Below are 15,276 nucleotides of genomic sequence, written 5' to 3'. Positions count from 1 at the left end.
TAAAAAGATATATATGTGTGTGTGTGTGTGTGCACGTGCATGCACACACACACACACACACACACACACACACACACACACACATCCTCAGGCTCAAAGAGCTTGGATTTTTTTATTTCCCATGGTTTCAGTTTTAGGATCATGTCATAGTTCTCTACAGCTGCTCAGGAGTCACTCTGTCAGTATGCCTGACATTTGAAAAGAGGAAGGTAAAAGTAGGAATTCCCTCTTGTTGAAGAAGACATCTGGTAAATATCCTCAACACATTATCATTTATTTTAGTCAAACTTCCTTGCTTGAAACTTGGGCATTCAGACACACATGGCTTAAGCAGAAACAATAAAAATTATAATCTCTCTGTTAGGGACAAGATATTTTTTTAGCTCTAGTCAGAATACACATGGCATTTTCTAAACAAAAGATATTGTCATTTGAAGGTAAAATCCAGCCCCCTTCCCACTGCCTTATGTGTTTGAATATTTGGTCCCCAGTGTGTGCTGTTGTGGGAGGTTGTCGAACCTTTAGGAAGTGGAGAATCGTTAGAGGAAGTGTATCACCAGGGTGCAGACCTTGGAATTGTACAGCCTGATCCCCTTCCTGTTTCACTCTGAGTTTCTGGTCCTTGGAGATAAGAGCAAGCAGCCACCTTTCTCCTGTTGCCACAATCTGGAGCCACTGCTTCCACATCCTCCTGCCATGAGGGATGAGAATGTGAGCCAAACATTCTGTAGTCCCTCCTAAGTCACTTTCTGTCAGTTATTTGGTTCCAAAGACAAGAAAAGTAACTAACCCGTACTTCCCAAGCAATTAAGAATTAGAGATGAAATCAGATGTGTTCAGAATGGTATGGTCAGAGATATGACCCAGAGGCCCCTGAGATGAAATGGAGCCAAAACCTCCCTCCTCAGACTAGCTTTCATGGTACCATAAAGTGCCATGCAAACTTCTAAAGGACAGAGGGAACCACTAGTCCTACCCAGCTATGATACCTATGGACCACAACAAGCAACAATAAAAATAAGGGCAAGCCTTTATTGGCAGTAATTGGCAGCCATTTCTTGGCAGTAATAACAAAGAACTCAGTAAGAAGAAAATCATCCCTGGTATTAAAAACCTAGTCAGCTACCAATGTCAAATGAAGTCAAGTATATTGGTTGGCAAACGTCAACTCTCTCTTTATTAAAAAAAACATAAGCTTTAACTATACTATAAATGCTTGTTCTCACACTCACAAATAAGTATAGTCCCTATGCCTCATCGAGGTAACTTCTCTTTGTAACAGAGACTACTACAGAAAATCACAACTAACCAAAATCCAGAGTTGTAGAGGCCAGTCCCAGTGGATACATCTACAATATAACCCCAGCTTAGGGAATGATGCAATGGAGAGGCAGAGAGGTTGTAAGAGCCAAAGGAACATGGAATTCGTTATGCATCAGGAAGTAGACCTCTAAAGTCTCACCAACACGACTGTTTTAGGCATGAGCTGAACAAGGGCAATTGCAATAGACACGCTACCATGGGCAGGAGAAGCCCAGGAGGTCTCACCCCTGCACAAAGAACTGTAGGGAACTTCAGAGTGTTGAAAGCAAGAGAAACGGTCTTCCCCAGAGAAGGGCACACCAATTAGTTATCCAATTCCAATGGTCAGCTCTTAAAACTTGATCACAAGTAATATGTAGACTAAGCAGGTTGTACCTACATAATTAGGAGTGTGTGTGTGTGTGTGTGTGTGTGTGTGTGTGTATGCAACAGAGAGCTGTCTCAAACTCACAATTTTCCTGACTCATCATCCCAAGAGCTGGGATAACAACACATGCTTCCCCAACTAGCCGTTCTTGAGGTCGAGAAGCCAAAGGTTGGGCTATATCTCATTAGAGTTAACATTGTTTTAGGGCCCCAGAGACCATATTAATACAGTGGCCTCATGATCAGTCCTGAACAGTTTATTTCACTGTTTTGGATCAGACTGGTCAATGTTGCTTGCTCTGATGGCCTGATCAATAACCGTTAAAGCCAGAACCTGATTAATGTCTGCTGTGACATTGGGAATCAAATCTCTGAGATGACAATGGACCTGCAGCCAACTTTCCAGGTTGACTTTTCTGTCCCAGCTCTTACAGAGACTTTCCTAACCTTCATCTCAGATCGCCCATGACATTCTCTCTTTTACCATATGTCACTGTACATGGGTATCTTATTGTACTTGCTGCAGACTAAGTGAAGGCCAAGAAGCTTGCCCTCTTCAGCTGCATCCCAGTGGTGAGAGAGGCTTCCGGAACGTGAGTCAGTCTATCTGTGTTTCTGGAATAAATGTCTGTAATAAAGTACAAAATTCCCTCATCGTCTCATCTTCATTCCTGAGTCTGAGCTGCCTTTAATTGTCTTTGTTCACAATTTTTGTTTATTACCTTTATTTCCTCATAGATCAACTTAGGAATTTATTCTTGGTTCCCTGCTATACAGAATGAGGTTTTTTAGCTCAGTTTGTTGCTCCCACAATCTGTCCATTGTTAAGGATATTACTTTGAAGATGACAAATTAGATACGGAATTGTCATTCCTCCTTATAGCAGATGCTAGGAAGTGACTCACTCACATCCACATTCAACAGCATTCCCCCCTCCAGATTTGGCTATACCCCTTCTTCCTGCCGTGGGTGTAAACAGGAAGCTGGGGGAGCAGCAGCCATTTTGTAGTTATACAATAGAAGAAAAGACACAAAGATCTCACACCCTCATTAAAGCAGTGGCAAGGTTATCTACTCAGAGTGGAGACCAATGCTTGAATGTCCATCCCATTATTCTTAATGCCCATTTTCTTATTACTTTCAGTCGAATGTGCCACTAACTGAAGCATTATTTGGGAAATTTGCTGTCATTGACTTTGATTCCCCGTGACATGACACAAGAAACTGAGGGTTACTGTGTGTTTTCCTTGGTTCTCCTCTCTGGCAATTTCTCTCTGCTTTGCATCACTATTTTACCATCAGATTTATAGCTCTTACATGCTGTTCTGTTGCGGTAATTAACCCTCTCAGGTTTAGCCTTCAGAATGAATATAAAACTTGATAAATAATGAACTGCAGTATAATCATGTCATTATCAGTCACAATTAGAAAGAACCTCAGATCATGATTGGATTTCAAAACACACTCCTATGCAGCTCAAAGGGGAATTTTGAATTGCAGTGTTCAGTGGTTTTATGGCTCATGAAATAATATTTTAGTGGCTTTGTTTCACATACTGACCATGCTTTTTCTGTATGGCTTTTTTTTTCAATTGGACATTTTCTTTATTTACATTTCAAATGTTTTCCTCTTTCCAGGTCTCCCCTTCGGAAACTCTCTATCCTATTCCCCCTCCCCCCCCTCTATGAGGGTGCTCCCCAACCCACCCACTCCTCTTCCTGCCTTGGCATTTCCCTACCCTGGGGCATAGAACACCCTCAGGCTCAAGGGCCTCTCCTCCCACTGATGTCCAAGAAGGCCATCCTCTGCCACATATGTGGCCAGCACCATGGGTCCCTCCATGTATAGTCCTTGGTTGGTGATTCAGTCCCCAGGAGCTCCGGGGGGTCTGGCCTGTTAACACTGTTGCTCCCTCCATGGAGCTGCAAACCCCCTCAGCTCCTTCAGTCCCCTCTCCAACTCTTCCATCGGGGAACCCCATGCTCAATCCAATGGTTGGCTGTGGGTATGGCTTTTGATAAAGCATGTGTATATGTAGTATGTGTATGTGTGCATGTGTGTGTAGTATGTGTATGTGTGCATGTGTGTGTATGTATGCATGTGTGTGTGTGTGTCTGTGTGTGGTACAAAGGTAGACATTATGTGTCTTTCTTTGTCAGTTACTGTTCACCTAAATGAGACAGGGTCTCTTACTAAATTAGAAGCTTGCCATTTTGGCTAGACTGGCTAGTCAATGAGTACCCTAGATCTGCCTGTCTCCACTCTGTATTTTGGAGTTACAGGTCCATATTGCCATGCTCAGCTTTTGCATGGGTGGTGGGGATCTGAGCTTAGGTCCAAACGCTTGGCCAGGAAGCCCTTCATTTTAGCTGAATGTGGAAGTTAACTTTGCAGATTGTGTGCTGTTATTACATAAAGGATACTTTAACAATATGTATTTATTATGTACTTAATACATACTAAGATGTTTTAGACCCAGAAAAAAAAAACTATAAAAAATGTGTTCTGTGCTGTCAAGAAGCATCTGTTATGAAGTTCTAATTAAAATGTCTCAATTTGTTTATGAACACCTTTGCATTTAGACCTGTGCTCATTCTTCAGATGGAAGCGCTGTGCTCCACAGCACTCCTGTGTCATTGCTATCTCTGTCTTGTTTCCATTATTAGAATGAACTTAACATACAAGCACTTTCTTAGTGCAGAGAGGTATTAACATTGCAAATCAAAATGTCTGTTTTAAGTTCCCCTTTCCTATTAATAAATAGAATTCAAACACATGTAATACATTCTTGAGACACCCATTGCTTTACTTCTCCTATCTTCTTCCAATCCCACCAGCCTCCTACTCCTTCAACCGAGTCCCCAACCTACCTTTATGTCTTTCTTGTTTTGATTTGTTATCAAACAGGTTTAACCAGGACCACTCACATGGACATGGGCGTGAGGCTATTCAGTGGATCATGAATAACTCACTAGTGGTTACACCACCAAAGGCAATGATTTCCTTGCCCTTAACAACACTAGCTAGCCATTAACTCCCCTGGGCAAGGCAATGCCCCACTTATAATTGAACAATTACAGGCTCAGTCTCACATATGCTCATTGTAGGCAAACTCAGCTGTTGTGAGTTCATGAGTCACTCATGAACTGTAATGCCCATAAGAAAACATTTCACCATCCTCTTCTGTATTATCCAGCTCTTGTATTCTTCCTATTATTATTCCCTCTTCTGTGATGTTCAATGAACACTGGAAGGGGTGATAAGGGAATGCTGTTTATGGATAACACTCGTTTGTTTTTGGCTTGTTGACTAGCCAAGAGTTCCTATATTAACTGCTTTTTACAAAGAGAAGCTTCTTTAATAAAAGCTGAGGGCATACAAACATAAATATTGAGGAGACAGTTTGACCTCATGCCTGTTTACAAAACAAAAGTAATAGGTTCATCGCTAAGACTTATCTATAACTTATCCAGTCATGGGCCTTTGACCAGTTCACAGTATTGGTCATGAACACCTTTCTCTTTTTATTACTGTTTCAATTTCACATCTTGTGATAGATCTGTTTTATTGTTTTTTAAAATTATCATTATCTTGTTCTAATTTTGATAAGTCATATGCATCTGGAACTTTATGCATTTTACTTAGACTTTCCAATTTAGTGGAATATAGGTTTTAACATGTGCTGAAGAACATCTGAATTTCCTTGGTATCTGTTATAATGCCTTCTTTTCATCTCTGGTTTAATTAATGTGGGTTTTCTCCTGATTAATTTGACTAAAGTGTTTTCATTCTTATTTATCTCCCCAAAAACTAACTTTTCAATTTATTGATTGACTGTTTATTTTCCACTTCAATTCCACTAATTTCTGACATAATTTTAATTATTTCTCCAGGTCTACTGCTTTAGGATTTGGTTTGTTTCTTAAAGTGCACTATTAAATTATTTATTTTAGTTCTTTCTAATTTTTTGATTTAGGCATTTGGAGTTTTAAATGTCTTTTACTACCTCTATTGTATTGCACGGAGTTTGGAATGTTGTATGTTCATTTTCATTCAATCTTGGGTATATTTTCATATCCTCTTTGCATTCCTAGTGACTCATTCATCATTTCATAGTGTGTTTTATGATTCATATGAGTTTATGTTTTGAGTACTCATACTTTTCTTCTTGATTATTTAGCTTTTTCAAATGTGCTCCTAAAAATACATGATGTTATTTCAGGGTTTTCTTTTTTTTTTTTAATCTTTGAGGCTTACTTTGTATTGTGTCCTATATGTGATATATCTTTTATGAAGTTCCATGGGCTGCTGAGAAGGATGTGTGGTGAGAGTGCAGCACTGAAGCAATGAAATCTACCATTATTGTGCTGTAATTAGTGATTTTACAACATGTTTTGTATGTATATTTTTAAATTGTAATTTCCAATAAATAGATTATTCCTTTAATGTATATGGAAAAGTTTCTTTTTTTAAATTTTGATTAGTTTTTGTTTGAAGTCTATGTTTCAAGATAGTAACATAGCTATACCTGCTTGTTTCCTACTACAATTTGCTTGGAATACCTTTTTTTCTATCAGTTTTACTTGAAAATATTGTCTATTCTTGATGGTAAGACATGTTTCTTGGAGTCAGTGTGAAGACACAAATGAATTTCTAATACAATCTGCTAATATTTTTACTTATTTAAATATTTACTTATTTAGATGTTTTATTAAAATACATGTATTTTTATTAAGCTTGTGCTTTATTCCCCTTAGGTCTATTTTGATTAACTTGTCCTGATATTGTTAATTCTCTTCCTGCCCCGACTGTCTTTGGCCTCTTTGGAGTGTCATCTTTTTTATTTTCAGTCTGAAATATTCCTTTTACATCTTTTGTTGAGCTGGCATATTGGTCATTGAAACATGATGTGGAGAGATCCTTCTCTGGCCCAATATGTTTGGTGGTCTGTATAACTCTTAAGTTTAGATAGGTATCTCTTTAGCTTTATCTCCTTCTGTGATGTTATTAGAAATACACTCTGTGCTGTTGACACTGAATTCTCATTTTTCTGTATAAATAAGAACATGTAGATTATATATTGGAACAGTTCATAATGTTCCAAAGTTCTTGTTTGCATGCACATAGATACGTTTACATTTATCATTGACCTTGACTGCATGGTTGGTGGATGCCCTGCAAGAAGAGCTGCAGTTAGCAAGTGAGCTCCCTGGAGATGGCTCACCATCCTGCTCAGCGGCGATGGGTGAGCTCTGGTCCAGCACAACCCCAGAGACTTTGTCCTAGGATTGCTCTTGCTCCTGATGTACTTTCTTGTGATTGTCGTTGCTGTACTCCTCATTAATTTGGCTTGGTGTGAGCAGACATCAAGAGACCCTCACTACCTATTATTTGGTGTGATTACTTCCTGGATGATAGGCCGTTCTGCTGGGCAAGCTTTTTGCAGATCAATTATGAAAAGGATAATTCTTGAACATTAGATGAATTTCTAATTTTATGGAATTTCTGACTTGATTTAAGTATTCTTTTTTTTTTTAAAAAAGGTTAGTTTTATTTAAATAATTTTGGGAAGTTAGGGTAGTTGATAGAAAACAAAGTTAGGGAATTAGGACAGTTTATAGAAAGCTTTAAGTTAGAATTAAGAATAACATGTACCCTTTCCTGATAAAATGACAGAAGCTAATTGAGTTAGAGAAGAGTCCAGTGAGAATTCATGCATTATATGGATATAATTGTAGAGGTAAAAAGAATAGGTTCAGGACAAGGTAATGATCAAAGTATGCATACACTCTAGATTGGACCTGAGTTCTTTGAATTTTTTCTTTTTTTTTTTTTTTTTTTTTTTTTTGAGACAGGGTTTCTCTGTGTAGCCCTGGCTGTCCTGGAACTCACTGTTCACCAGTCTGGCCTCAAACTCAGAAATCTGCCTCCTTTTGCCTCCCAAGTGCTGGGATTAAAGGTATGCACCGCCACCACCACCTGGCTGAGTTCTTTGATCTTATGTTCTAGGGATAACAGGTTTTTCATGTGTACCAGGAAATAAGATTATAATAAAGAGAAAATGATTCCATTATGTGTATGAGAACAGAAAACAGAGGATTAGCCAGCTTAGCCAATCAGAACTTCAAAAATAAGACATAAGAAAGATGATTTGCTCCTTAGTTACCATAGGCGGTCTGTCATCAACCAAGCTTAGGGGAAAACTTGCTGCTACAGATGTGGTTTGTAAAAAGTTTGTTAATCAATGACTAAAAATCACTGTGTTGAGGTCACTATGAGCTTTCAGTAAGGAAAGATAGATGAGAATGTTTCGTTAGAAGTTTCATAAAAGAAATACATAATCAATATCCTGTTGTAATTTTCTTTTGTGTAATGATTTTGATCTGTTTTTGAAGAATGTTTTTATGGTGATTATTTCTAGGAAATGTGTAACTTGTGGCTATCAGGTAGTCTTCTTCCTAATTAAAAAAAAAAAACCTTTGTCTCAAAGGGTATAAAAAGGGGTTAGGAGAAGAGATAAATCTCTGCAGTTTGTCTTTGTTTCAACCATTCTCTGTGTGTGAGTGTTTGATTTTCCCCTTTTCCATCTCAAACTGCTGTAGTCTCTGTAGGCATCGGGATCCACTTGAGTTATTTGCTCTCAACACTGACCCCTTATAGGCTACCTGCCTCAGTTTACCCTCTGGTGCCAAAACTGGTCTTTGGCACATGGTCTGAATAATCTATCTTGTGTTCAGGCTTTAATATTCTGTAGTTCATGTTATCTATTTTACTGGTGAGCCTTTCCAAAGAACTTTATATTTGACCTTTGTGTGTTTCACTTCCAGTATTTGTTGGATCTTTTTCTCAATATTTCTATTTTTTTTTGTGTGTGTAAAATTCTATTTTTATATTTTAAATTGTCTTACTTTTTCATTCGCATCTTTGTATTTCCTAGGGCACATTTGCATTTCTGTCTTTCTTGATTTCTATGATTATATTTAAATCTATTCTTTTAAATTCTTTGTTTGGGATTTCAATTATTTCACATTGTGGCCATTAGTATAATACTGGTAACTTTCAGAGAATATATGTTGTCTTTTTTCATTTATTTTTTTTGTGGTGTTTTTTGTTTGTTTTGTTTATTGTTTTTGTTTTTACATTGTTTTGTTTCTGTGTGGGAATTTGTATATCTTGAGTTAGTTTGTTAACTGAGATTATTTTTATTACTTCATTTTCTTAAAAGAAAATCAGAAACTGTTTATTGTCATTATCAACAGACCAGCCATAATTTGGAAGGGATGCTGATGCTGACATAACACCCTCCATCAAAGCAAATTAGACTCTGAAATGTTTCCAATGACATGATGCTGAGTAAGTCAGGATGCTGCTGCTGCTCAGGGCTCAAACTTCTCACTCACTTCTTGATCTTGACAAAGTCTTTGCCTTTCTTGATGGAGGCTTTTAGCTCAGGGATGGCCTCTACAATCATTTTCTGCTCAAAAGGAGATTTTGCCAATGCCCAGGTTCTTTCCCAGGTCCTTTTTCCCCCAACAGCAAGAGTGTGGAGAAATAGATGTACTCTGTTTCTTTGGACTGAACAAAAGAACACTCAACGACCCAATCCTTCCCGTTCATGGCATCCATGAGGGACAAGACAGAGCATAAGCCATGGGCAGAGGAGCAGAACCTGCTCTAGCCTTGGCCTTTGTGACTTCTGTGCCAGCCTCCTGGATCCTCCTGGTGAGTGTGGCCAGCTGGTCTTGGGAAAAGTCAACCTTGGGGGTACACTGATAGATCAGGGGGATGATCGTCTGTCTTCCCAGTGTGGCCACCAATGACAGGCACGTTGACTCACATTGGATCCAAACCCTTTAGCTCTGCCACAAATGTGCTCACGCTGACAATGTCAAGGGTTGTCACACCAAAGATCTTGTTGGGGTTGTACAAGCCATGCTTCTTGAAAACTTCTCCTGTGATGGGGGTAGTGGAGTTAACTGGGTTAGCAATGATGCAAACCATGGCTTCAGGACAGCGTTGGGCACACACAGCCATCAAGGTGGCCACAATGGTAACATTGGTGTTGAACAGGTCATCCTATGTCATGCCTGTCTTCCTGGGCACTCCGGTTGGGATGACAACCACATCACAACTTTTTTGGCAATCTGGCAGCTGCTCCGGTCCGAGGTAGCCTTTCACATTTGCTCTGGTTTCAATGTGACTTAGATCTGCTGCCACACCAGGTGTGTGGTAGAGGGTCAGGCTGCTCACTACGGGGCTGGTCTTCAGGAGGAGTGAAAGGGTTGCCCAATGCCCCCAGAAGCTCCCAGGACAGCTACTTTAGCATTGTTCTGGGCTGAAGTGCTGAAGATGCAGGGGAGACCAGCAACAGCAGGACAGGGTGTGGGGGTGAGGGAGCAGACAGCGTGGCTGAGGCAGTGGGCAGGAGGGGCACCGATCTGCAGGCGCAGAAACTAAGAGGAGACTCATTACTTCATTTTAAATTCAGTCCTCTTCCTTCAGTAGAGGCTTTTGCAATATTCAGAAGAGAAATAAATTGGAATATCATGGAGGCATTGTTTTCTTCTGTGGTACTGACATTCAGTGCCCTCAACTCTACCCTTAGTCTTTTTTTTACCCTTTTCAGCAGTAACTGTTACTCTATAGGGCTCAACATATCCTTGACTGGTATGGCTCTCTGCTCTTGGGAGATTGACCTCTAGTCAGGTATGGCCCTCTCCTTCAGCTTCAGGGTATTTTGTGGGTCTCTGTGTTCTTGGATACCCTGCCATTAGTCAGCTTTGACCTGTTGTTTCCACATCCTCTGCTGCTGTTTGTTTTCCTGTGTGTGTGTTTGTGTGTGTATGTGTGTGTGCATGTGTGTGTATATGTATATATAAGTGTATGTGCACATGCGCGTATATGTTTGTGCATATGTGTATATGTATATGTATGTGTATTTGCATATGTGTATGTATGTGTATGTGTGTATATGTGTGTCTGTATGTATGCATGTGTGTGTATGTATGTATGTATGAATGTATGTGTATGTGTGTGAGATGTGTGGATTGAACTTGAGTCTTTGTGCTTGCATCAAAACTACTTCACTGATTGAAGTTAACTTCTGAACCTTTGTCATGTTTTAAGAAGCTAAATTTTAATGGAAAAGAAACTCACTGTGTTTTAATCATGAAACTTACAAGATATTTAATGGCCTCTACTTGAAATTCAAATTCCTTAGAGACGTCATGAACTATCCATTGATAGTTGTTTTTTTTTTTTTTTCTCTAAAATATAGTTGACAAATGTTCTATCAGGAACGAACAAACAAGCTTCTCTCATAAAGTTGCCACTCTTTTTCTAGGTTAATTTTCTTTCTTCCTTTAATGAGGAGTTAAAAATTTTAATGTGCTTATTATCTTTAAAGTAGAAGTAACCATCACAACTATGTTATAAATGTTTTGTATAGTTTAAATTGGAGAAAATGTTAAATGTTTGTCCAAAGACTTGAAAATATTAAAGTGCATGTATTTATGTCTGTTATGAATTACTAATAAAAATGAAAGTTTTGAAATAGGTATCATTACCATGACACCCTGGTAAATACCAAATTTTTAATAAGCATGATGTCAGATATTAAATTATTTTATGGTTTTAATATACTATGTCACTAATAAATTGGACCAAACTGGGTGAAGACATTAATCTAGAATTTCAGCAGTTTTTCCACCTATATCCATACTTTACCCAAACTGGCCATTCCTTTGAATATGTCTGATAAACCCCCAAATGATATAAACATCCCCATAACTACAAATAAATACTCATTTCCTTACCAAATAGTGTGTGGACTGGTATGATGCCTGGGGTCTGCAGTGTGGACTGGTGTGATGCCTGGGGTCTGCAGTGTGGACTGGTGTGATGCCTGGGGTCTGCAGTGTGGACTGGTGTGATGCCTGGGGTCTGCAGTGAGGACTGGTGTGATGCCTGGGGTCTGTAGTGTGGACTGGTGTGATGCCTGGGGTCTGCAGTGTGGACTGGTGTGATGCCTGAGGTCTGCAGTGTGGACTGGTGTGATGCCTGGGGTCTGCAGTGTGGACTGGTGTGATGCCTGGGGTCTGCAGTGAGCTTTCTTTTTGGTCTTTCCTACAGAGCTCAGCATGGTCTGAGTACATTCCTTCTTGCGTTTATTTTTCATTAGTACGTTTAGGAGACACAAAGAAGTTACTGAACCACTCTGAAGAATGATTGTCTTAATTTTCTTCTTTATGCTTCCACAGACTCCTTAAAGCTTTTTTCAGTTGATCATCTTAAAAAAGTTTCCCCTAGTAAATGAAATATGTGCTCAAATGAAATGTTTCAGTGAAGCCTGCTGCAGTGAAGCAAAACTGAAGTCTGTCATGGTAGCTAGCATCATGTGAGGGGGATTTCAATTTTAAAAACAAAATTAAATGAGTTTAGAAACTAAAAAGCTTGTTGACATTTTGTTGTTTTAAATTGACAGCCTGCCTGTTGACGATGATGATGAAGAATGAAATGCATATTAATTTATTAAGTTCTGCAATGTGCTGCTATCAAACAACAAGCATTTAAAAATTGTACAGCTTGCTTAAATAATTAAGGAAAGATTGTAATGTGTGTAAATAAGAGAAATTGTATGCAAACAGTAAGACTGGCCTTCAAATTTGTGTCCTGCCAGCTGGCCTCCAGCCTCTGTGTAGAGGCTTCTATTCTAGACCTTTTTGTGAATAGAGAAAAAAAAAGACAAGGTCTCTCCATGTAGCCCTGGCTGTCCTGGAACTCATTATGTAGACCAGGCTGGCCTTGAACTCAGAAATCCACCTGCCTCTCTCTGCATCATGAGTGCTGGGATTAAGGACAAATGACACCATACCTTTCAGAGAAAAATAAATTATTTCAAAGTATTTGAGATAGATGCTCAGAATACTTTAGTATTGTGTTTTAAATCTGGATCACGAGTAAATAATTTTAGATATAAAAGTTTTATGGTTAGTTGTTCACATGTATGTATGTATGTGTGTGTTTAAATTGTACTTGTGAGGAAATTATATGGAGACACACAGAGTACATTCTTGTTATTTCTGTATGTCTGGCAGAAGTGGACAAGGTCTAGAAATAATCAAGCAGAGAAACAAAATCCAGGGTGTGCTCTAGTTGAATGGAGAGCATTCCGACAATCACTTCTTTTTTGATCACTCAATCAATAAATGATGGGCTGTCACAGACACTTCATTCTTGTCACAGATTTTGTGAATTCAGACACGACATGCTGTGGGTAAGGAGTCGTCTGTCCTACAATGCTTGAAGCCTGCAAGGCTGGGTTGGAATCGGCTGAAGACTTTCACTGGTGTGTCTGGTTGTTGGTCTGGGATGACTGGAAGAAGTCTTTCTATGCTCTCTCCATTTGCCTTGGCTTCCTCACAGCATGGTGGCTCTAGGCAGTGATGCACTACACATGCTAGCTTATAGTCTCAGGAAAGTGTATCCTGGAGAGGAAAACAAAAGTTACCTCACATTTTATGATGAAACCTTGGAGGTTAGACAGAGTTACTGTCTTTGTGCTGACTGATTGAAGCAGTTGTAGATGTGAAGGAAAAGTGTCCCATTCTTCCAAAGTTCCCTGGAGTAAACTCGGAGTAGACCAACTGGACGGACTCTTCCCCGCACCATGTTATTTATGTACATCAGTAAGGTGGCCCTCACAGGAGAATGAGTGATTACTTAGCAACCTCAACGGAGTGTGGTTCATTCCATATGCTTCCTTTTAGAGGGGAGGGGAAGGCCTCCACTGCTTGCGAAGGGGACTGAACAGGAACCAAATGAAGAGTGTCAAAAGATGCAGATCCGTCCTCAGGTGATTTGATGCTGCCCTCAATGGAACATGTGAGACGCTTGGGTGTGGGAGGGCTTAACTTTTAGTCTCTTCTCTTCTCTGTTCATTTTTCCTGACTGTTGGTTGAGGTTCCAAGGAAAGATTTTTCTCTTTTGGAGGGTGCTTTCTCAGATAAGGGCCTTGAGAGCATCCCTGCAAGCCTGGAGGAGAAAGGATAATGGGAGAGACCTTGACTCCGAGCCGGTCTCCAGCTTGGCATGTAAAAGAACGCACACTTTATGCTCTCATTTTCTGACACTAAAATAGTAAGAAGCCTTCCCACATTCAAGTGGAGAAGATGAAGATGGGGCCTTTCAATGAGAGAAATTGTGGGGTGGGGAAGGTTTGGGGGAGAGGCAGCTTTAAAATACTTTTGTTTTTGTATGATTTTAAAATGCAGAATTTTACTCTTGGTCCTCTAGCAGACTAATATACAGTAAGATTTCATGCATATGCAGCTTTGAAAAGACAACATTGCAATTATATTAGTAATACACCAACTTCCAAACAAGAAGGATTCTGTCAAAGTTAGTGAGTGTTTGTCATTTCTGTTACCAAATAGCTGAAAAAGATCAGTGATTAAATCTCATAAGAGTGAACTGTTGGAAGATGAACCCAGCTCAAGGAGTGTCAGGGTCTGGTGTGTGTGTGTGTGTGGCCTGAAGTACTGTTTTTTTTTTTTTTTTTCAATCTGAAACCAAGGGGAGGGCAGCCCCTAAACTGCCTGGTTTACATAGCAATGTCTCACTCTTGTCACTAAACAGGCAAGAAAAGGCATTATTTCACTTCTATGGGTGAAAGAGAAGATACATTTTTTTTCTGTGCCTTTTCTAGATTGGAAAGTACTAAAAGAATTAAGTTTCTGACTTCCCTGCAGCTGCTCCCTAAAAGAAATGAGAGCAGCTGGTGTGGGATTCCTGCTTAACTCTGCTTGCCAGGTGAGGTAATGAGCAGCTTGCTACAAACAGGCAAACACAATGGCTTGAACCTTTCATAGAAGCAGACCCCAGTTTTAGGGAGATAGAGTCAATGCTCTCTCACTTAAAACTCTGGCTCTCTTGGCTTCTAGGAGAGGACAGTAGATTTTTTTCCCCCTGAAGCATGTGTTGAGGTACTGTAATAAATTATGTTCCCAAATGAATGAAAGACACATACTGCTTTTATATATTTTAATACTGCCTTAAACAGCATAAGTAACTGGATCATTGCCTAACCTCCATTGCTGATATAATCTATCTCCCACTGATAATTCCCAGTTACTACTTACTAAATTCTGTGTTCTAACTAGGCTGCCCTAGCCCCAGTTGGGCAGTCCTCTAGGCTGCACTCTCCTGGCTCCCTCACGTGGTGGCTATGCCTCCCTGTCCTTCACTCGCCTCTGGCATGGTATCTCTGTTCTCCACATTCTCCCCACTCTAGGCTGACCTCCTTCTTTTCCCTCTTCCAGTCTCAAGTCCTGGAAATCCTAAAGATCCCACCTCTGGCTAGCCTCTCCAGCTACTGGCTGTTGGCATCTTTGTTTACCAAACAGAACCGAGTGGGGGCAGGTTTCTAGAAGCAAGTGCAGATGTTCTGATCCATTAGAATACAAGCAGCTACACTGAGGAAGAAAGAGGTGTAGGATTAAGTTTAGGATGATACTAATGGGACTTTCCTGGAACACAGGGCCTCTGAAACGTAGTTGTATAGGTTAGGAAAATGAAAGGCATCCTGTG

General features: G+C 39.8%; 1 pseudogene; it reads right to left on the bottom strand.

Moving 5' to 3' along the window:
- Nucleotides 1-9,085: 9,085 nt before the first annotated feature.
- LOC116095232 lies at nucleotides 9,086-11,866 on the bottom strand (annotated as a pseudogene).
- Nucleotides 11,867-15,276: the final 3,410 nt, after the last annotated feature.

This window comes from Mastomys coucha, unplaced genomic scaffold (genome assembly GCF_008632895.1).
Source record: "Mastomys coucha isolate ucsf_1 unplaced genomic scaffold, UCSF_Mcou_1 pScaffold18, whole genome shotgun sequence".
Classification (NCBI taxonomy): Eukaryota; Metazoa; Chordata; class Mammalia; order Rodentia; family Muridae; genus Mastomys; species Mastomys coucha.
Note: the sequence above shows the minus strand (reverse complement) of the source record. Positions and strands in the feature narration are given on the sequence as shown.